General features: G+C 38.2%; 1 long non-coding RNA gene across 1 annotated transcript in view; it reads right to left on the bottom strand.

Annotated features, from left to right (window-relative positions):
- LOC133262520 (uncharacterized) overlaps positions 1-25,456 on the bottom strand; it is a 169,950-nt gene that overhangs the window by 32,776 nt on the left and 111,718 nt on the right. The gene's annotated exons all lie outside the window — the stretch shown is intronic.

Raw genomic sequence — 25,456 nt, forward strand, 5'->3', positions numbered from 1 at the left:
TACTCTGAATAAGTTATTTATCTGTTCATGGTGCAGTTTTATTCTTGATGTAGTGAAGCAGTCAATAGTCACTTCCTGAGACAAATAAACAAATTTTTAGCTTTATTATTATTCCATAAAGAAACATAATTATTCTGGATCTTCTTGTCCTTTTATTTCCCTAAATTCTATTTTTTTGCAAGTAAAAAAATGTGTGGCTTTTGATTTTTACAGGAAGTGACTTGGTTGTTGTTGAAGGAAAAAAAAATGTGTTTGTGGCATTTTTAAAGTTAACTATGGATTTGTATAAATTCCAAGTGTTCAATGCAGATCTGCTTTTGAACAGAAAAAAGAAGCTCAGAACTTGCAATTTTTACAGATGAAATGTCCCATTGATTTCTGAATCATAACTATGATTAGTGCCATAACTTTAATGTCACATATTAACACCCATTTCCATCTTTTTGCCTGTGCCCTATTTAGGTGATTAAAGTTGGGTGTATAAAATTTTCACATTTTTCTACCTGAAATCTAACCCACTGTAAATAAATCTGGCAAAACAAACAGACAAAAAGATTTTTGAGGTTTCACTGTCTTACAATAAACAGAACCCATTAAGTCAATAGGAGACATTTCACTAAAGACTTTGAGACAACAGGAAGACAATGATACTGTATTTTTACATGTATATCCTCAGGATCTCTAGATAAAGGAAGTCTACAATTCAGTATAATTGGGTGTAGAACCAGGACAGCTTTATTCCGTAATTCTCTGTTCCCCAAGGGCTTTCCTACACGTGATCCCAATAACTCCCCTAATTCTCTTTTTTTTTCCCCGCCTTCTCCTCCATATCAGGAATCCTACACCAAAAGCTTTGGAAGTAACTGAAATCACAGCTATCTGGGAGGAAAAGTGGGTAACAGTCAGAAATGTGAGTAATAAACATGACAGTATGGTAAGTGACCTTAACAGCCCCCAGTTATGAGATATTTAAGACCTGCAAAGCAGCTCTTCCTTTCTACTGTTTTCTATTAATATATCACATTTATGAGACAGACAAGGCCAAAAGAGTTGATGTAACTCTCCACTGACTTGAACACAGACCGGAAAAGCCATCTAGGACAAATGCACAAACAATCCTATTTACCTGAGTATTCCCAATTAATATTAGTCAGATTACTCAAGTATATAAAAGCTTGCAGAACGAGGATCCCTTGGTTGAATAAGAGCTTCTTATTTATATCTAAAGTGTAACACACATTAATTTCATGGGGAGAGGGGGTGCTGGGAAAAAAGAAATGCAAAACATCTAGCGATAGAATCTTATCCCTTATATGAAGAACAAAGGATATAAATGTAAATCATTAAAAGGCAAAACCAAAACCAAAACCTCTAAAGGCACTGTAAATAAACCCCTGTAATTATGCATCACAAAAAAGTCAACTGCAAATGGTTCAGTAATCTCATTACCAAGCTTACTAATAATCATTTCAATATTCTCCATCTCCCCTAAGATAATGAGCAGCATGGTGGATGTTGTACAAATAAATAAATAAACATGCAAGCAACAATTTCTCATCTAAATATTTAACAAAAAAATTGAGCCCTAATGCAACAAATTCTTAATTCACACCATTTTCCTAGTTTTAAGGGGAAGAAAGCTTAGCTCATCTGAGAATGGAATTGAAACTAAACAACACTTCCATGACAACCTAAAAATAAAGAAATAAAACATTTTTAAATATTTCACTACAAAATTAGCCGAAGTTCAAGGCAACAATTAGTAAACAACTTTGTCATATTCAGAACAGTATCTTTCCCATTAACATTTCTATAGTTCCCCAATTACATCATAAATCAAAAGTAATACAAACAGACAATGTAATAATGAGAACACACAGACTGCATCAAAAATTAAGATACCAGCTTTTTCTTTACTCTTGGATCATTCTGTTAACTTGTCCTAGTTTACTATCTTGGTAGCAAGAGCACAATCAGAGAAAGTGAATCTACACCTCGGTGAAAACCTCCTAAAATGTGATCTGAAAATATTCTGAAAGGCTAACAGCTTTTCTTCTTGAATTTCCCAAATGCTATCTTCTCTTATAGATAGGGAACTAACAGGGAAATCAAGTCATGAAGGGATTAAACGGTGTACCTAGGCACTGCAATGGTTAAGCACCGAACTACTTTTTACTTTTCTATATTTTCCTTTCACCTTGGAGTTTCTGACCTCTTCCACTGTCAGTGGGTGACTCTCAGGTGATACTACTCCTGGCTATGAAAAGGACCTTTCAAAAGTAGATTGGAGTGATCCCAAATACTCCAGATTTTCTCCTGCAGAGGGACAAGAAGGGAAACAAACTGTACTTCACAGCACAGTGTCCTGTGGAGACACAGGGCAGGACCAGAAGTACTCATCACTTCACTGCATCTCTGAATTTGATGGCTTGGCATCCCAACTCAGCTCACTGCAAATTCACTTGCTCAGTATCTCTCAGCTCAAGTCCTCTGTTTCGATTTTCTTTTGCTTATGTGCTATGTTTCTGTCATATCCATTACTACATTGGTGTTCTTTGACAAGGAAGAATTAAAAAAAAATTACTAGAAATGGTTATGGCAGTTGTGAATTCAAATTATACTACAAAAGGGGAAAGCAACTGATTTAGGAAACAGAGAAGAATAGGGGAAGAATTAGAGGTCTGAGATAAAGGGTAGGGATAAAAATATGTCTTCATATTTTTTAAAGCACATCAACTCCATTAGAAACAGGCTTGCATACAAGATGAAAGCACAAGAGTGTGGATAGGGAAGCACAAAAATGTTGGAGTAAATGCAATTATCTATCAGTGTTTATCTTAATGCACATACTTAAGCATCACTGCTGCTAATACAGAGATGAACTGTACAGGGTAGAGAAGGAGATTAAATTATGTATTGTTCCTTTAACACTATTTTTTTTGGTTAAATAACATAATATTTTCAAGGTTACTGTTAAAATGACAGGGTTGTCCAGTGGAATTTATCCCCACTGGTTTTTGTGTACTGTATATATTTATACCACGTGAGCAGCCCATAAATTCTCCTCATAAATGCTGTTATCTCCACTGCTAGCAGTTTCTCATTTTTATGGTAGTATAACTTTAAGGTGTGGTATACGTACTGTTACACCTCATTGCATACAGCTTCTGCTGCCCCATTAGGCTCTGATTCTGGGGGGGTGCAGAGCTCCTTGTCTCCCTTGAAGTCATTTAGTCCTCCTCTTGTCCCCATCCACCCCTCATGAGCATGGCCACCGCACAAGAAAATACTGCTTCCAACTCAATCCACTCACAACCCCACCAGCTCTGTGACGTTTCTGTCTAATCCCCATCTGACCACCTTCTGACATCCAACATCCCCTCCTGGTTCCTGGTTAGGAGCTTCTCTTCCAGATCAAGAAAAAGAGACTTCTAAGAAAAGCATATTATGGTCCCATGCTTTTAAAGGTGGCCAACCTGCATAACAGGACCACATTTTCCAGAAAAAAAAAAAAAAAAAAAAAAATTACAGAGATAGATATAAATTATAAAAAAAAGTTCACAAAGGTCATCTGAATTGGGAATTGCTTAGGGTATAGGACAAAACAAAGATGACTTTATAGGAAGAAAAAAGCCGTGCACGCAGTTGCAATGAACTCTTTGTACGTTGTAACGGTCTTTCAAGTAATGAAAGCCCATCTAGGTATCAATCTGTCAGTGCATCCGCACACACACAAAATGATTAGTATCAGTGGAACACTGAATTTGCTTGCTGCTCACATCCATCTGTCCTGAAGTTTGGCGCTGCTAACTCCAGACTTCTGAATCTGAACTCAAATGTTGTTTTCTCCAATTTTCTTTCCTTTTATGACCTTTTTCTGTTGCTACCTTGATTTATGGTCATTTGTGTGATTGCATTGCTTTGCTTTATGGCAGTTTATGTCATTCTGGTCTTGTCATAAATGACTACCATAAAGTGAGGTAAAATATCATAAAACATTAGTGAGTCACTGATATTCAAGGTTCTTGAGTACAAGCGCTGACAGGTAGCAACCACAGAAGAACTGTGCCATTCGAGGGATGTATCATTATGAATACATGTGTGTACTGGGATCTGGATGAACAAATGCCACTATGACTTCGCTTGTCAGTGGAAACAATTTAAAAGGGCAATGCTGAGTTATTCTTATAAGTTTAAAAGTCTTATATTCCTACAGTGATTTCTCCTACAATAAAATGCTCAGGAAAAGGAAGTTGATCTGTTCCCCTGTAAAATGTCTCATTGCATTTCCTGTACACTTAAAAAGAGGATTTAGGAGGTAGCCAGGACTGCTAATAACCTGTGTGTAGAAATTAGATTACTTTCGTAGGATGATCATTCTTGCTTGTTCATCTATCCTTATTCATTTCATTATTAGCACCGAGTTTTGTGCAACGTTTTGGTTTTGCTGCCGTTGCTGGAAGATATACATCCTTGAGCTATGGTAGGCATGCTCAGAAACCCTAAACTGATTATCTTGATGTATTCTACTTAAAGAAAACCGCATTTTATCCAATAATCTAAACACTTATTATTATGTTTTTAGCGAAGAGTATTCCAAAGTATTTTAGTCTATTTTTAGTTTAGAAAAATAAACCATTGCAGTATATACTTTCCAAATAAATATGAAAATAAACTACAAAAATCTTTTGCCACTGATGTTTGTATTATGAATCCTTTATGCATTAAGAATCAATAATCACTGTTCCCACTATAAATTCCTACTATAAGTAGCTGTTGCTTTATAGGATAACTTAATTTGAGAATGAAAATGGGTATTTGCTGGGTTTAAAACTAGGAATGTATTACCATCAGGAAATATGGAGATAACAGTTTGGAAATTTATATTTGTTATGTGAACACAAAAACATTGTTCAGATTTTTAAATGGCTTTCTCTATTTTCTACTATTACTGCAAAAATAAAAGACATATCTCAAAATCTGTATGGTCTATAGTGACATTCCGTTATTTACTGGACTAGTTCTTTGGATATTTGGTCAGGGGGATTATTTTTAATACAGAATTCTTTCTTTCCTTTCTCTGAAAGACTGGACTTGTACAGAATTTTCATTATATTTCTGCATCTCACCTCCAACACTGAGAGCTTTGTTGACTTCACCCACAAAGGAAAATAGTCAAAATAAAATCCAGATTTCCCTCAAATGTGTTCAACTTGATCATGTTGAATGGCAGACCTCTGCCATTTTGGAGTTGCAATAGGGTTTGTTTTTGCTGCTTTTTAGTGCAGTAACTTAAGATAGAATCACTCAATATCCTTGATACCCAGGGATCCAGTTCCTCTCTCCATGAATCTATTTTATTCCAGTCCTAATGGTCTTGGCCTTTTACAAACATATTCAGCTTAGATTCAACGCTTCATTTCAATCCCTTTCTGCCACCCAGGTAAGCAGGTCAATTTGAGTGGCTAAAAATTCCCTCTGGAAATGGAAGCCCATAGTGCTGTAAGAGTCTATGCAGTGCTGCACAGCCCTGTGCTAACCCACCACCGACAGAAAGTACCTGGTGCTGCACTGAGTGTACTTTGGCCAAGAATGCTCTAGGTGTGTGTAATTCTGGCAATGCCAGATGATGCAGAGTCTTTGCCAAATTCCTTCCACCTGCCACAGTAAGTCCACTTGGAGATATTTCTAATTTGTATAAGTGGGAGGGGAACTCATGCCTTCTGCTGTTACACATGAGAAAAGCACAAACATTTTCATGTGAGTGTGGCAGAAAAGTGGAAAGGAAAATTAAGCATCTTCAGCCGCCACACAGCTAGTGACTTGCAGGAAGAAGAGATCAATCTGCTCAAATGTTAATGGGTAAGAAAAGGTAAATCTTATTGGAAATATCCCACTGCAATCCTGAAGTTTGGTAAATGAGAACAGAGTTAGAAAATAATATTTAACCCACCAACCAAATGACATGAGCTCGTGTGTATCACCTGAGATTACACACTGCTTTTGGAAGCATCTTTCCTTTTTTTATTGTTTTTCCCCCTGCTATGTGACTTCCATGCTAGTCAATGCTGAACGTGAAAAAAAAATCATCCCCTCGGGACAGAACAGCAGCCAAAGGGATGGTTTCAAATGATTTTCTACAGCTAATGCTCCCACAGGAAATTCTTGGACGAGAAGGTGCTGTATCCAATTTCACCTCTGCTGGGTGGAGAGAGATCTTGCACAGTTATCTCAGTACTTGGGACAATTAATTTCATTGACACTAACGCTTATGAAACAGGGTTTGTGTCCTGTTCCCTCTGAATGCAAGGACAACGTTCCTGCTACCTTCAAGGATGACAGGATCAGGCTACCTGTCCTTAATACTTCAGAACTGCTTCTCTCAGCACTGGAGCTCAGTTACCTGCTCAGTGCTGAGCAGTGCTGTGGAGGTTATTGTTCTGCATCTAACAGAGACCTGTAGCAAAATACCACTGCCAGCAAAACTGCAGAGGAAATTTATTTGTGTAGGTACATTTCTGGCACTGACTCCACATCTGAATACTTGGTAATGTCTGTGAAATAATCAATGCAATTTGGGCCTCTATGAGTTCAGGAATTACTGTTTCAGCATCGCATATAATCAACTTGTATCGGTTGATCTCCAAATTACACAGGACATCTAAGGTGGATGATCACAGTTTACAATTCCAGGCCACTCCCTGAGGACAAGACAATCCCTTCTTCAGAGCAGACAGAATGGAGGGGCAGCCTTGATGTAGGGACCCCTTTTTATTTCTATTGAGAAACAATGGCATTATTGCCTATACTTTAAGAAACAAATGCATTCATCACTACAGATTCCCAGGAGAATGCATGAACTAGTGCATCCTAGTTGCTAAAGGAGAAAAACAGTTTCTGCTGTTAGTACTATGGGCTATTTGGGTTTTGAATTACTGTAAAAAAGGATCTTTCCAAAGCAGCATTCCCTGAACAACAGAGGCACTCTACCTGTAGTTCTATTTTGATAAGACAGATACCAAAGCTGGGTCCACTTATTCAACACTTACAAAAACTGTTTGTGTTTCTATCATAATGGATATTCTCTGTTAAAAAGACAGACCTACATTTTCCTAGAGAGAAAGAAAACTCTGACTTAAAATAATGTTTAAAAACCAACACGCAGCTTTCCTCCCCTCAACCCTCCCCAGATGTTGACTATTTGGAGTATATTTTATTATCATTGTTTTCCACTAAGCACCCTCTGAGCTGCATTGATGTGTGCATGGAAACATCTAAAACTTTCACCAAGAGTAATTGCTAATGAAAGGCAGTAGTTACTGTTTTCTCTGTTTGGTAGGTTGTTTTATTTATTTATCTGTATTTTCTTTAAATACTGAGTACAGAAAGATGAACACTTGGGCAGTCAAGATTCGTTGTTAGAATTACTGGAAATATGGAGTCCCTTGAACATACACTCATTATTTTTGAAGAAAAAATACTGCTATATTTCAGTTCAGATGATTTCCAGTCCTTCACTTCTGCTTTATTATTTTTTGAATTTAAAAGTCTCAATGGAACAATGTTTAGGTAAAAGATGTTGTTCAGAAATTCAGTTTTATGGAAAACAATCTGTTTGTACACAAATTTGGGAAAACCAGATGTTAGAATTTCCATTAGAATAGAAATGATAAGACTCACCAAAACCATATTAATTTGAAACTTCTGGTTTATGATTTTAAAAGGCAATCACCATTTCTTCCTAGTAAATCAGCTAAGTAATAAAAGTAGCTTAAACTGGGCGCTGAAATTCCTTGGTATAAGCTAAGTGCAGAGCAAGGAAAAGGGCTTTGCCTGAAAAACAGCACCATCTTTACCTGTGCAGTGATGTAGATCTAGCATAAAAAGAATAAATTAAAAAAGTCTTCTGTTTCTTTGCCTTGTTGTAATATGAAAGAGAATGCATGCTCACCCAAGCACAAAGAAGTCATTGGTTTAGCATTATGAGGACACTCTGCATGATCTATTCCAAGCTTCGTTACAATTATTGTGACTAAAGGGTGAGAAATTTAGCACAACTGAGACTAAGTGATAAATAATGCTTAGGCATATCTGCTTCTTGCATTAAGAAGACAGACTAAAGAGTTAATGCCTCTGATCATCTTTTAATAGCCTCTAGATGCTTTCACACAATAAATAGATCTGTTGTGAAAATACTTTGGAACACACTGCGAAATACCACATGCTTTGTGCCCTTTAAAATGCTTTAAATAACACAATTATAGATTTAAAGATTGTAATTGATTTAAATTGGTGGTGGAATGTAAAATTTTATATGATGCATGAAACCTCTTAAGGCTTTAAAACTGTAATTATCTTTGTCAGTCTCATATTGCACCCCAAAGCTTTTCTTTTAATGATTTAAACATTATAGAAAATAAATGAAATCTTCATATGGATTGCCATATGAAATGCAAAGAGAAAAACCATATGGTGCTTTACCTTTAGGAAGAAGAGGTAGTGTCAGGGTTTGGCTGAACTCTGAATTCCCAAGCCCCAGAAAGCTAAGCAGTAAATAATGAGTAGGTATGCCCTATATTAATGATGTTCACAATAGCTTATGAGCGTTGCTTTACACATGCTAGTCTGAAACCTCAGCAGATACTCTCTGTGTGCAGCAATCCTTTGCTGCATATTTACATTAGAAAAGTGCAGTCGTGGGTATCCAAATCAGAGATAAGACTTCAGGCAGGAATTTAGAGAAGCTTCTCAATGTCAGAGAAACTAATTAATTATTCAATTCTATATTGGCAAAGAACAGACGGCACATTTCAACTATCTACCACATTTCTATATGCAACAGCCATCAGATACGCAAGACCTACAAAATATATCTCGCCCCTGCTTCCTTATGGCAGCTTTGTCATGGAGTTGTGTAGTTTTGATGTTAGAGAACTCTTCCTGTCACAGACATCTGTCTCTCCTCTTTGAAAGGTTTCCACAGAATTTCCAGCAGTTCGAGTACATCCGAAATTCAAAACAAAATTCAGCCACAGAAGACAAGAAGTCCTGGTCAGAAGAAAACACCAGTTCCAAGACCCAAGATTTAATGCACAATGGAGTGGAAACCAAACCCATGTTGTAGGTTTAACTACTGATTCTCATGATATCAGAATTTGATGCTATTTGAAACCTCTAGACGTTATTTAATACCAAAACAAAAACTACCAGAAGCCAGAAAGGAAAACATTAACTTAAAAAAGCTTATTTATCTGACCCATATTTGGAAACTTAAATCAATTTAACATAGCACAGCTCCCTTCAATAAGCGAACAAGAAAAAGTCTTTTTAAATCTGTTTATATTCCTGCAGATGTCAATGCTGATACCATTGCACAAACAATGAAGTAAACAATTAAGAATTTCTTTTAACTTCTGCTGCTTTAGAAATCCAGAAGAAAAAAACCTCAGTGAATCAATGAACTAAAAATGGATAAAGTAACTAGGCAAAGAGATTGTATTTTCAAGCTAAGAGGATATTACCAACTACAATAGGTAGTTAAAAATGGAATTAACAACTAATAAAAGTGGTGAAGCGTATCTTTCTAAAGACCAATTTGAAAGGCTTTCCATTAAAACAACAACTTTAGTCACAAACCTCTAGGTAATGCAATGAATAGTAGTATTTGCAGGCTTGTGGGGGCCAATTGCCTTTGACTCTGTATTTATGAGTTCCCATTCCCAATGGGACAGGTACCAGAGTTTATTTTGGTGACGTCTGTTTCACAGAAAGTTATGCATCAAAGTGAACCCTTGATATATAATCTGACATTTTTTTCCCAAATTGACAGAGGAAATGTGGCACATTTAACAGTCATTATGACCTCAGTGAAAGGACAGACACATTCAGGCTGTTGCGAAACAGCATCATTATAGCAGCAGAAGGATCAGCAATTAACAGGAGGTGAGAATGATTTGCCACAGAAGTACTGTTTGTCTTTGAATTTTTTAGGTATTACAAGAAAACACTGATATTTATAATACGTGGTTGACACAAATAAGGTAATGTGTAATACACCAAGGGCTTTTTAGAAGGTATATGGAAAATAACATAGAAAGTTGTGTTTTGATAGCCACACATGGAGAGGCATTATGTCTGTATTTTAGTGGGAAGCAAGCAGAAGGTGAGAAAGTGAAAAGATTCTGATCATTTAAGAGAAAAAGAAAATTAATGCCAACGACATTGACCAGACTGCAAAGTACATTTATTGATTATCTTAATATTCTCCCTCTTGACACACACTTAAACTCCTGCTGGCTGAGGCTCTGAGGTAAACTAAAGGGTCTTTCACTTTTCTTTGTCTTTTTTTTTTCACCAGCACAACTGCAGAGAAAAAGGGAATCATGTAAAAGGTTACTGCTCCAGTATAAAACCTGAGATAATAAAGGAAATGAGTGTTTATGGGACAGTACAAGACAATAACACAGCATGCATGTACGCATGAGCACGTGAAACAGTGGCAGTGGTTATGTGTCTAGGGAAGAAGACTGGCAAGCAAGGAATGTAAATTAAAAAAAGGGAAAAACGTGCCATTCTGACTGATTCTATGCTCTAAACTTGAAAAAGGCTTAAAAAAGCTGTTTGTTTTTTTTTTTTTTTAAAAAAAAGTCATGAAAATATGTGTAAGCAGAAAATTACGTAAAAGCTTAGGGGAGACTGATGAAATGGAGATATTCACTATATCACTATTGCCCTCATCTAACAGGAATCCTTGGTCTGTTTATGCACGTAATGAACTGATGGGATTTTTCCCTTCCATGTGAAGATCATGAATAGGAAAGCTCTTATTCTAAACTGATTTTGGCATTTAAGCTACTACAGCTAAAGCCAGAACAGAGAGACATAAGTATACTATATACTGCACAGAACAAAGATATTCAAAGAAATTTCACCTGAAGGCCAAGCTTCGTCTCATGTAAAATGGCGTGAATCTGAATTAAAGTCAGTGAAATCAAGTTAATTTGCATCCTTATACCAACAGAATTTGGTTCTTAGGTATTATTTCTGCTTTGCCACGCATCACACAGTCGGGTGTAAAGTCCCACAGTTTGGAATGGTGGACACACTTTAGGTGTTTCAAGGCACATACAAAGCACAGTGAACCCAGAAGCTGAAGCTGTGGCAAGTCCAGAGCTTTGGAAAACCAGGAGCTCAGGACAAAGCGGTTAAAACAGATCTGTAATAATAGGTTGTTCAACCTGAGTATGAAATGAGCAAGGCAAGCTCAGCCTTTACTGGTATGTCTGACAAGGTACTTGCTATGGGAAAAGAGAAAAAACCATCATCTTCAGGCTCTTTTGGTTTTAAACATTTGGTCAAGTTTTTCAGAAGAAACCTCCTGCAGCAGTTGCCTGCTGTTTTCTTCTACCCCCTACCATACTGTCATCCTGAGTGCTGCACATGATTTACCAGATCCTACCTGTCTAAATGATGAAAATGAGAAAGCTTTTACCAAGTATGTATATCATAGAAATGTAACTATTACATACATTGTACTGAATGTTTTTTATCCACCTAAATACAGTAAGACCATTAATATGAATACTGAGTACAGGGGTCTGCTTAAAAATCCACAAGATGAATAACAAATCATAATACTGGCAAAGCAAAAAACACCCCTGTAAACCATTCTTTTTCAGAAGCCTTTGAAGATACTAGTGGGTATTTGATAGTTGATTTAAAGTCCAGCATGCACAAGATCTATGGGGTTGTGGAATAAAGTATTGTGGACAGTAAAGGAACCCCCACTGTTTAAAAGTAGCCTGGAAAATAAACTCTAGAAAATAAATGGTAAGAAACCACTCTGTGTTAGCTTGGTGGGTGCGTAGGTAAGACCTGAAATGCCTTTTCCTTCTCCTAAATAGTATATATCTAAAATCTCAACCTCATTAAAATGAATGGGAGTTTTACCATTTACTTAATCAAGATTTAAATAGGATTTAATTCTATAGTTTAGGGATGTCCTAGTGAAGGAACTTGGCAACCCAGCTGACCTCAAATAAATGTTTTTAAAAATTATAACTAATTTCAACTAAATCAGTATTTTAGAGGAATATTTTGAAAGTATCTGCAATGTCAATCAGCTGCCACCAGTGTCTGCAAAGAAGCTGAACTCGCAGTAATTTGCCTTCCAAGTTTTCTACCTTTTTTCATTTCATACATTAATTGAAAGAAAATGCTATTCAGCCCTTCTAATAACTGAAATTACTGAAGTTCCATATGATCTAGGCTCTGGAGATGGACAAAAGGAAGACTGGGTAAAGCACAACAAAATGTCTTTTGAAAAGGTGGAAGTCAGGACAATAGAGCAAAAGATATTTTTTAAGAATCCTGCAAAGCGTGACATAGATGCATCTCAGCATTCATTATCATAAAATTCCCATTACCACTGGGAAATAATGATAATGCCATCCTGCATTGTATGGTATGGTAAAAGTTCATGCTTTCCAGGGAGGGAAAAGTGGCCTTATTACTCGTGTAAGAAAACAACATTTCAAGCAAAATTATCGTACACTTTCTCACTTTGCTTCCTATCAGGATAATGGGCTATATTCTCATTCTAGATGAAGGATATACACGCAGGTAAAACTTGGAAGAAGCAAACAGAAATGTATTTGCAAATAACACCATAAGCATTTACAAGGAAAAAGAAATGTTTTGTGTATGTAAATAAAATCGTGCAAATATTGCTGTTTCAGGTGTGTTATAGATGTGTCTTCACTGGTGCAAAAAGGGTTTTAAAATTAGCCCTATCCAAGATTATCAGTTTAATATCTCTAAATTAGAATACGGAATCAGATTTTATTTCTCAATACTTAAACTACAGGGACTCTTTATTGCATGGGCAATACAGTTGGTGCAGATAATACCAACTAGAATTAAGTAAGAAAACTGCTAAAGGGAGACTATCCCAGGGCGTGTGATGGCATAACCTCCACCAACCCTGATAGGCTGGTACAGACTGACACCAGCTAACTGGGACATAAAACCTCTACCTGCAGTCATTAAGAAACACCGTGAGTTCTGCTGATTACTTTTTTTGAGGACTGTTTGAACATACTTGAGAGCTTGCTTTTCAATACATGTAGTTTAAGCAGGTGCAGCACTGGCTAGTCTGCATTTCCTTGTGGTGGTTTATTTGGCATGAGTGTACTATGATCAAACAATTCCCTAACAACATTTCCTAGCTTATTATATAAACCTAGACTATGTTATTCAATCTATTGTTCAACCACCTACCCACAGGCCAAATTTCCTCTTCAAAAGGGCTGCTGTTTCTTCTTGTCCCTTTTAAGAATCCGAATGTTGGACAAAGAGACCAATTCTAAATTTAGCTATTTATCCAGCACATAACACCTATCTCTCTCCTCTTTCTTTACCTGTCTTTTAGTCTACATAGGGAATGGGAACTTCCCTAAATTGCAGAGCCATGAATTTCACAACAAGCACTCCTTACAAAATCATGTTTTCATGTTTTGACTATTTATCGCTTCCCATGTTAAACTTCTCCAAGGAAGAAACAACTGGCCTAAAAGTTTGTGGCTTGCTCACTGTACACCACCAGTGACCCCAGCTCATCTATTACACAGCCACAGAGGAATCAGACTCCAAACCCATTTGTCTGTTTTAATACTAGGTCTTTTAGGTTGCAAATGGAACAGATTCTTATTTAAACCCCCATCTAAGAGTGTCATTATCCACAAATCTGCTCATAAATGTTTTGGCAACTGACAAAAAAAATTAACTTCAGAAGAGGAAGCCATTAGGATGAAAACATTTCAAATCATGTCATTCATCAGATCTCTGCTCATCCAACAAAACTTGCCTTTGTTACAGGCAATTGTGGTGCTTAATCTCTGTACTTTTCAGCAACACATTTTTCTGATTAGAAAGCCATAATCATACTGGCAGTAGTTAGAGATAGAAAAGACCTATTAGTTCACTAAGCCTAGCTCCCTTCCATAGCAAGATATAATCCCTGGCAGGAAGTATTTTGGATATTAAGTTGATCCAGAGCTTAGTTTTAGCCAAGGGACTGAACACAGAAGTCTGTACGTAGGTGCCACACCACTTTGAATTTAAACAGCCAAAATGGCTGCTCTTTTTTTTTTTCCTTCATTTGTACACTCCTCCCCCTTTTCTGACCTGTATAATTCCAACCCATATGACTGAAGTTCAGCAGTTCTGCATTAAGCAGTGGAAAACTATGTGGGCAACAAAATGCCATGTCTGCAGCCAGGAATGATGTAGCAGTGTTACCCTAAAGCTGCGCACAAGCCAGCTCACATCTACAGCTTCTGTGCTCACCCCTCTGCTGACTTCTCAATGAGGCTGGAGAAGAGACTTCTGGAAGCTATCATGGACGACTGAAGAATGGTGAAACAGATGAGAGAATAAACTGGCAGAAAGAAAGGTGAGGAAGGGATCAAGATCATTCCAACAGAGCTACAGTGTGGTGATACAGTGAATAAAAGGCTTGTGAGGAGTGCTTTGGTAGAGTTTGGAGGTGATACTGATGCTTTGCATCAGCTCATTCTCAGTCCTTGCCCCTCTCCATGGTTTTTTACATGTACGGTTTGCTTTGATCTGTAAAAGATTCCTTTTCCTAGCCCCACTGTGCTCTGTAGAAAAACCCCCATATAAATGGCATTAAAAGCAACCAGGTCATTACTGACTTTCTCTCTGTTCACTTCTTCTAATCACGTCACAGTCACAAACACAGCATCTGTCCTTTCCACACACAGCACAGAACTATTGGAGAAGAGACAATAAATACCCTGCTGCTACCAAAACAGCAGCAACAGCTCTGCTGAACCAGAGAGGGGGCGGCGATGAAATCTTTTAATTACATTTAGAACTGAAAAATTAAAGTAAGAAGGAAAAAGAAAGTCCCTTTTGTTTGGAATCCTATTAGTCAAAGAAATTTATAAGGAGGCTATTCTTCCAGGCACCTCCATTTCAGTAAATCCATCAGCAATGAAAGACTGCTCATGAGCTCCACTCACCCTTTTCAATTTAGGCATCTCAATGTGGATAGGCTCCTTTAAATATCTACAAGAGCTTCCTCTTCACTGTAATGTTCTTATATAATGGTTTCTCTACGTTTAAGGAATTATGAAGGCCCACATGAATGCGTTGTTGTCAAATTTATTGCCCATATGTATCAATACCACTCAAAAGATTTAGCTCTAAATTTCATTTAAATACTTGAGTGCTTATGTGTAGCCAGTACAGACATTTAAATACTGCCTACAGATAATAATAATTTCTCAAAAAAAAACAAAACCCTAAAGAAATGGAAAAACCCCAAACTTTGAATCCCACTCACAGCAAAAAAGAAACTATTTTTGCTATTTTAAAGTTTCGTTAAAGGACTTTTATATAATAATATACATTCCTGCTAAGTGAAACTTACCTGTATTCATTTTAATAGATTGATTGATGGCTTGGCTTCACGAGCGAAGATTTGGGAAGGGCTTTAACCACGCTTGCTACAAGCACGATGACCAAGGGCAAGTGGGATATGCAAATCTGGTTGGAAAAAAGGGTGCTTAGGCAATCAGGAGTGTCCAACCAGGACTGTCATTTCCCGAGTGATTTCGAGCTACCCATGTGCTGGGCCGCCCGCATGCAAGGTTGGATCTGCAGCTACCCATGCGCCTTGTCACCTACCGTTCCGACCCTCACCTGTCCATACAGACAAGCGACAGTAAGCCCTTCCAGCTGCACAGTGGATTTTTTAGGTGAAGCACAGCTTGCGCAGAACTGGCCCCATCCTTTACACCTGAGGTTTAACTGACACAGCCTAGTTAGCTAGGACGGTGACAGCAAAGTCCTCAGGCTGTAGGTTTTGTAAGAGTGTCCTTCTCTGGTGGAAGACCGTCCAAGGCCAGATGAGCTCCATCAGCCCAGGTTTGAAGATAGGAGTTTTCCTTCTCCTGTGAGGAAGGCCTGACTTCGCTAACGAAGCTTCGGGAAGACCTTTACCCACGCATTGTGGACAAGACTCTCATCTCCTGGGTCAATCGCAAGCGATGATGACGCAATAGCACAACAAGTGTCTAGGCGGGATACTTAAAGGCATTCAGTCATAAGCCGCAGATGGTAGCCTCGCGCCAGTGGCTCCTCAGCCAAGCGCACGCACCAGGGGTCTGAACCTGTGGTTCCTCTCGTACTGAGTAGGATTACTTTTAATAGATACAGTGCATATAGCAAACTAGAACCTGGCTCTTCCTCTCCGCCACCCGCATCTGATTTCAGATGTTGCTTCCTCTAGTTTCTTTGTTTTCTGGATGGAAATACAAGACACACTGGAATGTGTCTTGTGAATTTGCCCTGACAACTTCGTGCATGCAGGTGGCTCCCTCACAGGACAACACTGAATTCAATAAGCCTTCCAAAAAATGGGAGCATTTGCCCCTGCATACTAATTTACAGGATTAGAGAAAACAATCTGATTTGCCACCCTCTGAAATCATCAGAAAGTCTCCCATTGACTTTGGTGTAAGTTGGGTCAGAACTCTAATATTACAGGAAAAATACAAGGTAGTTTTAATCATTCACTACAAAAAAGTATTTAAAATTCAGTGCTATGAGATTTATTACATTTTAAAATTATATAGTAAACAGGGAGTAGTTTTAGGCTTTAAAACTTGTTTAAAGCACTTTATAATTTAATAATCATTATGAGAAAAAGATTATGTGTTATTAGAATAACTATCTATATGTTTTTAACTTGGAAAATTGCAATCAGAAATAGAAGGATGGAAATTTAACACCTATATTGAAGATGATCAGAAGTGTTCTTACTATAAAGGTTAACAACAGATAATTACTTTCTCAGGAAATCACTAAAATGACATGATTTTTCTGCTTTGTTTTCATGGAAGTTTTATGATGCTCCCTTCTTGGCACTTAGCAATGAAACAAATGAGGTTAGAAGGCAAAGATTATGAAAGAAATTAGCAATAATGAGTCCAGTAACTAAAAACATTAGTAGAGAAAATTGAGTTGACCTTACTTTTATAATTATTCACTTTCTTAATTGTTTTTTTTTCTGGAATAATAGGAATGAAATTAAATAATGCAAAGTACAACCCTCACATGTGATCAGGTATTTGGCGTAGATTAATGACCTTCCCAAATACACAATACATTGCCCATTCTAGAGGCTACCTGCAGGCAAATACCTGCTCTGAGCTGTGACTTAGCTACCTAGTTCTGCGACAGTGATCCTTTCTCTTCTAAATCTTCACTTCAGGATTAATGCACTTTCTTCCTACCAGCCATCAAAGGCTTGTGCAGTTTAATATGTTATTCATGTAGTCACCAATCAGGAGAAAGAAGTGGATTTAAATGATAATCACTATAGTGTCTTTCCAGTTCTGCAGCCAGCACCAAAACAACCTGTTTCTTGGTCAGTTCTTTTCAGCTACACTAGTGGAGCAAAGTGGAAGTCTCCCAACTTATCATAGCTGCTAGCAGGTATACTCCTTAGGCAAACGTGGGGAGCATTACCCTCTCCTTTGGGCAAATAAAACATCTATCTGACTGTGAAAATGCTGAAGGAGAGCAAGTGCTACCCTATACCTGCGGATGTTTGCAGAATCCATTCCTGTGTTATCAAGTGAAACAGCGTGATTAGTTCAGTCAGTTAATAAAAGATAAAAACTGAATACTTCTCAAGTTCAGGGTTACAGCCCTTAATATTTATATAGCAGACAACTTTGACGTTGCAAAGCTCAGTCTAAATGCTATGTGATACACAATGACTCTCACCTCAGTGCACATTTCTTTTCAGAACTGCATTCCTCCAGATGAATATCAGACCACCCAGAATTCAATGGAACAAAATTTTGTAATAAAGGGAAAAAGGGCTTTTGTGAAATCTGCTCAAATCTTGCAGAGTATTTTGCTGAAAGTGAAACTTAAGTCAGGCTTCCCTTCAAAACTGTATGAATTTCCTCTTCCCCCTTTGTTCTTTAGCTTCATTCATCTATGAAATACAGTACTTTACAGATGACAAATATTAAGAAATTAAAGTCTCCCAATACTCATATAAAGAAGAGAAGCAATATTGTTATCACTGCTTTGTGAATGGGAACCCAGAGTATAGCAGCTGAATGACGTACCCTCTGGTTACACACAAATCCATGACTGAGTGAGAAATCAAAGTGAGAGCTCCCAGATCTACCCTTTAGCTCCAAGACAGCCCCAAACCAAGTCAAAGAGGTTTAAGGGCTTTTTTATGAGTTTTATGAGTGGATCAAACTTTAAGCCAACCTGGTTTGAATCTCAAGATAGAACCCAGGCTTGTGGAAATTTCCTTGGCCATGTGTTTTTTTCTGAGTTTTCTCGGGAACCTCAGTGTTGATGCAGATTCAGCATCAACAAAGAGGATTTTGTGATTCAGATGCCAAACAGTTCCATACAGTCCTTGTTCCATGTTTAAATTCAATTTAAAAAGTAGTACCAACAGGTAAAATGATTGCTGCTGACCTGAGCCACATTGTGTGTTCAATACATTACCTCACACTAAGTTTCAGATGGGGAGATGGGAATTAGTGGACTCCCTCTCCAATTATTAATACTGCAGAAACACACAGAGCTCAACAAAGGGACATAGTCCCAAGCTTGCTGTACACAAACAAACTTAACAGTTGAGAGGATATGAAGGTAAAAAGTGGCCTTCTGCACACTCACTTTCCACTGCACTCTCAGGTTATTTCCTTTGTCAACAGACCTAAAAACTCTTGTTTTTTAAGCTAACCACACAACATAAAGAACATAAAGAACAATGCCTGGTTTACACTGACAGAACTTGTAGTGTAATTTGAATAAAGTAATGAAACCAGCATCCCATTGCACAAACATGCCACTCAGCTGTACCAGGCACAGCAGATCCTGAAATAACACACCAAAGGAGCACTCACGTGCCCTTGAACATGCTGTGTCTGAAGGTAGCATTCGAGCTACGGTACAACATCTATTAAGAGGTCCCCGTGTGCTCTCTGGTGGGCACGGACAAAGCAGGCCCAGAATTCAATGCATCAAAGCACCCATCTCACTTTTATTTTAACATCTAAAATTCTTTACTGTTAGGGTGGTGAGGCACTGGAATGGGTTGCCCAGGGAAGTTGTGAATGCTCCATCCCTGGCGGTGTTCAAGGTCAGGTTGGACGAAGCCTTGGGTGACATGGTTTAGTGTGAGGTGTCCCTGCCCATGGCAGGGGGGTTGGAACTGGATGATCTTAAGGTTCTTTCCAACCCTAACTATTCTGTGATTCTATGGCCGAGCTACTCATCCTAGGCCCACTGTAGTGACTAAGGAGACGTCTTTTCCGTTTTAAGCACCTATGTCTCCTCTTAAACGTCCATTTCAAATCAGAGACTGGAATTCCCCTGCTTTCCTGCCTGTATCCACAAACCAAACCAAACCAAAGACACACCTCCCACCCTCAAATTAAAAAGACATAAATAAAAAATTAAAAAAATCAGGTTTCTTAAAAAAAAGCTTTCATTTCCTAACTAATGACTTCATTGTGAAACTCTACATATCTGTATCCATGTATGAAATTCCAAGGGCAGTCCTTGATCTTCCTGTGGTTATTCCCTATTATGCATTTATAATTACTCAGAAATTTAACAAATATAACCCATCTTACTTAAACAAGGCATTACTTGCTGCTGCTGCTAACAGACCAATAAAATCTCATTCAGCAATGTGTCATTAAAGCCAGATTTTTCCATTCCTATTTATTATAATAAAAAAGAAAAGGAGAAAAACTACATTTGAATCATATTTCCTGTGAGTTCATCATACCCTGGCACAGAACATTTGTGAGTTTTATTCAATTCATTTAAAATGATTTCTAACACGCAGGCAGCAAGTAAGGACTGCAAGGAATTCAAATGATCACCAGGCATGCAAGATTTCTCAAGAGACAGCTTTCAAACAGCAAGTGAGGTATATTTTCCTTTAGGAATTGTACATAAAAAAAAATTAGACCTAATGACTACATATTTCTCAAAAGAAGACAGGCTTACTCATGTTGTGAAATCAATTGACTCACACATCCTTAGAAGGGCAGGTACTGTTCTCCGCAGAAATTCAATCTCAAACTGCCAAACTACAGCAGTTCAACAATTTCAGTAGCTCTAAGCCTAGCAGGACTAGAGGCTGAAGAACTGCTTTTTACTGCCATTGCTCAAACCCACATCTGACATATGTAGCATCCCTCCCCCTTCATTTTCTCGCTCATACCACTGTGCTGTCCTGTTGCTTTCCTTGCACAGAACACTGCAGACCCCATAGAGCTGCTGCCCATCATCTTTGCACAAATAGTGGGAAGGAATGAGGAACAGGAGGACTTAAGTGTGCTCCTGCACACCATCTGCAGTAGCAGGCAGATCTACTGCACTGAAGAGTGCTGGCAAGGCTGAAACAGTTCTTAAAACATGCAGTGCAGCCTTCAGGTTTTAAAATAACGTTTTTTGTCCATTTACCTTTGCTCAGCACATGACTTCATAATTGTTTCTCCTCCTCCATGCTATCCTCCCTTGCAGTTCCCCTTTCTGTAGTTCATAGTTTTCTTTCTTTTTCTGCTGGCTGACTTCACTTTCTACTGCTCCAGTCAGCAACTCCACCTACTTTTCTAGCCCTCTTTATTCCGTTCTTCTCTAAAGCACAAATACAGGTCTCACAAGCCAGCTATCTCTGCTTCTTCTTTATACCTAATGACATTCGTTTCCTTCAACCATTTCTTGCTCCCCAGCAATGCTAGGCTGTTACCCAATTCCACTCATGAGCATGTTGGTCACTCCATTTGCCATTATTCTTTAATACTCTTCAGTATTAGTCATAATTTCAGTGGTTTCCTCTTACCCCCCCATCCCCAGCACTTCGTTTACAAGTTTTAACACTCAGCTTAGTATAAGAAAATTGCTGTTAGCTAGGGGCTGTAACAGAAGTTCAAGAGAACTGATATCACTTTGTTCCCAGTAACTCAGAATTACCCTGCAAGCTTTATTACCTGGGATCACAATTAACCTTTTATTAATCAGTCTTTATAAAGAACATGTCTTCATTTTCCAAATGAAGGAAAACATTTCACTTGGTCCCCAGGTTTGATTTACAACCAGTAGCACTGTGGACTCAACAAACAGAGATTGCTGACTACTGAGAACAATGAACTTGTTAGTTAACAGAATTAACAGCGCATTGTTTAACTATAATGACAGCAATAAAACAGGAGATGTGAAGCTGATACAGTCACAACTGAATCGTAATGGATGAGATATTTACGGCAAAGCTGTTAAAACATTGAATAAAATATGGGAAGAGCAAAAAGCAGATGTGATTTTATTCTTCAGAGTTGAAGCTTGTAAAGTATGAGATAGCATGAGTAATAATCACAGGTTCTAGTTCACAATGCATTAATAAATATTGATATGATGCCAGTGCTGAAACTTTCCAGATACCGAAATAAAGTGAGAAAGCATGCTCTTGCATTATGTATTGCTAAGTTTAACTTTTACGGCACACATGGCAATATATTCATTATGATATTACACACCCCCCTACACTATCTCACACACACACCTCTCTTTATTTAGGACCTGAACAAGCATTCAATTTGCCAGTCACCAGTGTTACAGCCCCCGCTGCTGCAGGTACATCCCCCATAGCAGAACTGACAGGATGGATCATATAAGAACTCTCTATCTGTTTTAGTGCAGAATTGCCCACACAGGCTTCAGTGGTTTGGGAAGAGGGTTTGGGCAGACCCAGATGACTTTGCTGTGCAGCATGTTAGGCATCGCTGATGGGGCTCCCTCTGATAGCAGGATTTCAGGGGAAATGGCTTACGATCTACCCTTTGTAGTAACACATCCAGCTCCTCCAGCCAAACCCTAAAAGCATATCCTCCCATGATCTTACTTAGTTACTGCTCGCACACTTTTTTCCCCACAGGAATGGTATTTCTAGCTAAAAAAAAAAAAAAAAAAAAAAAATCACAACCTGATCAGAAACCATATTTTCTGGCTGCAGTTTCATACGCCAGTTAAGATAATGTAGAATCAACATAAAGCTAAACAAGGGAAAAAAAAATACTGTAAATCTGAACCAGTTTCCTTCATACCTGCTCAGACACATTTGTGCTGGCATGGCCACACTACCAGCTAAAGCTGTTTGCATACATAAAACACTTAACAAGTCTGTACAGACCCTTTTGTTTCATTTTACTCCAAATACATTAATCACCCTAAATGACTGCTTCTGTATGACTAAAGGACAGGCACAAAACATTTTCTTCTTCCCACTGATTCCAACAAAGGTACCTGCCCTGCATCCTCCCCTCCATTCTCAAGAGAATACAAAATGTGTTACAGCAAGTTTACATGAAAAGTGGGTATCAGGTCTGCATCTACTTCCTTCAAGTTCAACCCACAGCAAAAGAAGGCTAAACAAATTACCTGATACTGTACATCACATATTGTACAAACAGAGCACTGAAATTTTTCTGCTCTCTGATTAGTACCCTGAAAGTGGGTAGCAAGCATTTATTACTGTGCGTGCCATCAACTACATGAAATTGCATAATTTCATATTATTTATTACATAAATTACATAATTACATAGTATTTATTTTTCTAGAAATTTCCAGTCTAAACTCCTGGGAAAAGGGAGATAGATACAGATATATATATCCATCCATTCTTTCCCAGAAAGGATATCATTCCCCTGTGACTTACTGCTATATATTGTTTTTCATTAATCATCAATCTAAATCCAAAAAGGAAGAAACTATAACAAAAACCCTCACTTTCTTGAATTAAAACCTCTCTCAAAGGATATAATTTTCTCTTTTCAAGCCATGAAGCAGATTTACGCTTATTTTGGCTGGTCAGATATAAGGAACAGTACACTGTATCTTGAAGAGCTAAGAGTTCACATCTGGTCTGGAGTTCTCCTGCAGTTATAATCAGCCTGATTTAAAAGATGGGGGAAGAGGAATGGAATGAAATCTCCAAAGAGAACTCTTTTCTGGTTTCTGTACCATTTAATATAATTTGTTCTATACATGTCTGTTGTTACTACAGCGTGGGGACATCAGATATGGGTTCTGAAAACAGTTCTGCAACAGAGTCCCTCAGGTTTTGATTTCATGCTTTTAGATGTCTACTTAATTCCTACTTCAGGATATGGCTCCTTACTACAACATTTCTGTGTGGTTTATATTATCTATAAAATACTTCGGGCCAAGGCTAAGCGAGTCACATTGGTGCAGCCCCACACACACATAACCCCCCCCCCCCCCCTTTTTATCTTGTCAGGAAATCAAGAGTCCCAGACCAGATAGGAGCCTGTAGATGCCGTCCTAGCACTAAGTTGTCTGCATTCATCAACTCAGACCTGCTCTTTGGGTGATGATGGTTGGATCATGTCTCTGTGACAATGCCAGTGGTTCTTCATTTGAGTATTGTGCCTACCCTGGCCAGAATTTCTCTCCCAGGGTAAATGTTAGTGCTCAGCTGCAGAGCTATCTGTGGTGAAGGCCCCTCTAACTTTCAAAATTAGTAGCAGTTCTTACTAATTTTAACCTTTTAAGAGGTTATAATTCCACAGCCCTGGCAAGTCAGCCTGGTCCAATTCAAAAAGTCTTCTTTTCACCAGCCACAAGCCCTTGGAAAGATGACTTGAGAGTGGAAATCAACCCTTCTGAGACTGGGGTCTTACAGCACATGACTGCTTTTGGGTTCCACAGAAATGGGATTTTCTCTTCTCCAGCTCCTGCTGCAATCCATAACTTTGTAAATTCGTTCTCAGTACTTTTGGGATGAACAACAGATGAGGTTCTTTTGTAACAGAGGTCACAACCCTTTCAGGAAGAATTGTTCTTTACCTTTTACAGAGCTTAGGATGAAGGTCTGTAGATTTCTCAGAGCACAAATAACAATAAAAATTTCCCAATCAGACAACATCTTGACTCAGGCATTGTAAAGTTGCTTACAAACTTTCATGACTGTGAAAAACATCTGACTGTGGGTACAGACTGATTAATCCAAAAGCAATGAAACGTGAAACAAATTGTACAAATTAGCATGTGATTTAAACTGGCATCAGTTCACTGCAACCAGTATATCTTGCATTGACTTGCATGAGGTAGAGGTAGCCCTGCATTTTTAGTCTAGCCTAGAGTAACTCTCACCCTGGAGTTTTTGCAGTACAAAGGGAAATTACAAGAGTGAAGTAAGACCTGACATTCGTAATATCTGCAATTGTATAGCAATTCAGGAAACTGCATTCAAACATCTTCTCATTGTTATCTGAAAGCACAGAACCCGAATCCAGAGAATCCAAGGTTGCCTACTACGGTACTACATGTTTACGTGTGAGCAGATTTTGAAAACAAAATACTAGGCCCTACTTTGAAAACACCACCATTATTTCCCCAAATCTTCCTTGAGGCTCTTCACATCCTTAATGTTATTATCCATTAGTCTGACCCACACCTCTTCAGAATCAATGCAGTTATTGATGTTAAACTGTGCAGCCTGATTTAGATTTCTATGACATATGGACTTCTGTCCACCAGGTACTCAGCTGCAACCACTAAACTCATTTCAGTCAGATCTCAACTGCAAATAGAGTATTAGGGATAAACGGTCAGTGCTTTAATGGTCGTTTCACACTTCATCATCAAGTCATCTATTCTCTGCCAGTGCCACTTAAGTCTTCCATTCTGTTTCCTCAAATATATCATAGCAAAAATGAACATGACAAAACAAATGTTGAAAAAAGCAACCTTTGCTTGTTGTTGGTGTTTTTTTTTTCCTCCAACTAAATGGCGAATTGTCCCATTATACTCATTTCCTGCAAAATATGTATCTCCAGGACCTTCAGTGCAGCAAAGCAAAGCACTGCTCCAGTCATCTTCTGTGTGGAGTGCTTCTGTTTTACATACTGACATGCATTTTAACATGAAAAAGGTCAGAGATGGAAACAGCACAGCTTGTTGCTGTGACAGCAGACATTTAACAGAAAGACTTCTGGACACACTACAGTTTAAAATAATTTAGTAAAATAATTGCCATGATTGATTTTTTAGGTCCCCGAGTTCATACCACACACTTTTGTGTGACAACTCCCTTCGGTGCTGGTTTTTCTTTCCTTTTTTTTTTTTCTCTCCAGCAATGACAAGAAACGCATTTCAAATAAGTTCTGGGTCGTTGTCAAAGTTTGATCAGATTCACAAACTCCACCATCATTTGTTGGCTAAGACCAGTCTACAGAGCTGTTGCCAATCCTTTTTCCAAACAGCCGGTAGCATAAGGCTAGCAGAAAATCATCTTGTTCAAATGAACTTTTGATAGCCTGCCCTTATGACAAGTGAAACCCTACTTGTAAGGAACG

The sequence above is a fragment of the Pezoporus flaviventris genome, unplaced genomic scaffold (genome assembly GCF_033815535.1).
Source record: "Pezoporus flaviventris isolate CSIRO_AGI_PZ_B2104156 unplaced genomic scaffold, CSIRO_AGI_Pfla_v1 ptg000213l, whole genome shotgun sequence".
In the NCBI taxonomy this organism is placed as follows: Eukaryota; Metazoa; Chordata; class Aves; order Psittaciformes; family Psittacidae; genus Pezoporus; species Pezoporus flaviventris.